Source organism: Macadamia integrifolia, chromosome 2 (assembly GCF_013358625.1).
Source record: "Macadamia integrifolia cultivar HAES 741 chromosome 2, SCU_Mint_v3, whole genome shotgun sequence".
NCBI lineage: Eukaryota > Viridiplantae > Streptophyta > Magnoliopsida > Proteales > Proteaceae > Macadamia > Macadamia integrifolia.
The window spans coordinates 16,743,228-16,746,134 of record NC_056558.1 but is presented as its reverse complement, the minus strand read 5'-3'; positions in this window follow the sequence as shown (position 1 = coordinate 16,746,134).

The following is a 2,907-nucleotide window of genomic DNA, read 5'->3' as shown; positions in this document are numbered from 1 at the left end:
CCCCCCCCCCCCAAAAATGGAAATTACATTCCTGAAAATATCTTAAAAAATGAATGATATCATCTATCACATGTTGAACTCCTATAGGCATTACGGCCAGTGAATTTGAGACGTGTGTTACCACCATGAGCTTCACAATGTTATTCGATAGTGCTTCTAGCAATCCATTGCGAATTGCCACAACTTCATCCAAAAGAAAACAAGAGAAGGATGTAGGTTCAGATTTTACGAAGCATATCTTGCAGAGTGGTTGTTGATCATGTTAATTAATATGGGTCGAATTGGGTTCCAACACGATTCCTTTATGGGTCACCTACTTAGGGTAATCATAGACCCATTAGGATTGGGAATCCTAGCTAACCAATTCTCTATAAATAATAGGGTTTTGGCCTCAAAGCCATTTAGGGTTTTGACTTAATCTCTTTCTCTCTATTCTCTTATGTCTCCCCAATTGAGAGTGAGTGTCTTCAAGGATCTCCATTGCAATCCTTGGATTTGGAGGGTGGAATATTTCCTAGCTAGATCGTCGTAACCTTTCGTTCATCGCTCTTTGTACGGATCAATGCGTGGTGCAATTCAATCTATTCCGCTGTAAAAAAAATTATATTGAGGTATTCCCCGATACCTGTTTACTTTTCGTTTAACATTAGTATCAAAACCAAGTTAATGGTTGAACTATGCACACATCGAGTTTCTGACCGCGAAGGCCTGCGACCATCATAAGTTATGCGCGGCAACGGCCGCTGCTTAAAAGCAAAAACAAAAAAAACAAAACCGATCAAAATGTAGTGTTGATCGGATTGGTTTGTTTTGTCAACAGTACATTTTTTTTCTTTTTTCTTTTTTCTTTTTTCCTTTATGATAATATAAATATGGGAAAAGTCTTTCAAAAGCAAAACTTGGACCGGATCGTTCTCTTATTAGAGTTTGAGAACAAAGATTGAATCTGATGTCATAGTATATATATATATATTTTTTTATTATTATAACAATTAAGGTGTAATAATTACTACATGATGTGAATGTCATTATTAAATAATATAAACAATAATCATGTTACTTTACTTTTAGTTCTTGATAGTCCACTGATCAACTTGTGAACAAATTAATTGAGAGCAACCTACAACAGCAGGCCGTGACCCGCAGCTGCAGGGTGCTTTCCCCTTCCATTCAAGACCCACGGTATATGAAAATGACGTGGCCTTGGGTGGCAGCTGATGGTCATGGTTACATGACATGTTGGATTGTCAATGGACGGATTAGAGTAGATTGTTTGAATTTTTGTTTCCCATTTGGAAACTAACACATTGTGTTTTGGTTTAATTGGACTGGGTTATATTGGATTCGATCGGTTTGGATCGGATCGACTTGAACCAGTTTTGTCCTTAATAATTTAACTAATACTTGATAGGTTTTATTATGAAGCATGTTTTATGTTACTTTCTTTAATATATTGTGACTCACAAGTATTGAAAAATTTAAACCCTGATTATAATTAGGGTTTATTTGTTTGATCCTACCCAAGGACCTATTTTTATAATGTAATTTAGGGTTTGGGTTTGTGTAAACTTAGGTCAAAGGGAGGGTAATTTCTTAGATGATTTACTTTATTGTTGTTGATATGATGATGCATATTTATGTTGTTTGTTTTACATTATTGGTTCTATTGGCATGACTCGAACATGCAACCTTTGCATTATTAGGCCAGACATATTATTACTTTGAAATGTGTTTTAGCATGTATATGTATATGTATTGACAAATCATCATACTCTCCATGGCGGTTTTGACTTGAGACTCGCTCCATTTGTTGGGATGAGTGGTCGATCTCCACCCACGGACCTATGGATATTTATTTATTTTTTTCTGGGTTGGAGATCATGATTGATATTTAATTTAAGTGGGTATATTCATGTATGTACGTTAGATATAGTCTTCGTGTATGATGTAAAGTGCGATGCTTCCTAATTAGTAGATTGATGTAGTAGGATTTTTAAAGGATGTAATTATTTTTTTGAGAAACCTTTAAAAGGTAAACGCCTCGCACTGCATATCATACACTTACACTACCTCAACATGCCACTTTAAGTACCACTCGGGTTCCTATATGGGACCCATATGCATCCGTTTATATAGCGCAGTTTTGTGGATTGGAGATACCTAATTCTCCTTATATTTGTTCGAAATCGATTAAAATTATGTCCCTGACCCACACATATGAGATTTGATTATGAGCTTAGCGAAATTTTTGGTCTCATGTGTGTAGTAATTAACCATTAATTTTAATTAGGGTTTCTAAAACAAATTCTTAATATGTACCTAATGTTTACCTTGCACATTTTTGTATGTAGTGATAGGACCACTAATCATATTGTTGCGGACCTCACAAAGGGTGACAAATTGACTGGACCCAACTATGACATGTGACATCGAAAGATTCAATATTTGCTCAATGAGTAAAACTATCTTGAGTATTTGACTAATGTTATGGACAAACCCGCTGAGAGTACTACCACTCAGCACTGTCGTGATATAGAAACCTATAATCAGTGGATGAATAAAGATCGCAGTACATGCTTTATTATGCTAAGCGCTATGCATCATGAGTTGATTGGTGATTATGAGAAACACACCACAGCTAAGTCCATATAAGACCAACTGAACATTAACTTTGGAGGTACATCTACTGCAAGGTTAAGGGGTATGACCTTGAAGTTTGAGATGTATAAGATGGATCCTAGGCACACTATGCTTGAATACCTTAGGGTGGTCAAAGATATGATTCAAAAACTGAAAGGTTTTGTGACCACTCTCACTGATGAGCAGTAGGTTCAAGCTATTATTAGGACATTATCCGATTCTTGGAACCCCATAAAACCCGTTCTCACACACAATGACAGCATTAGA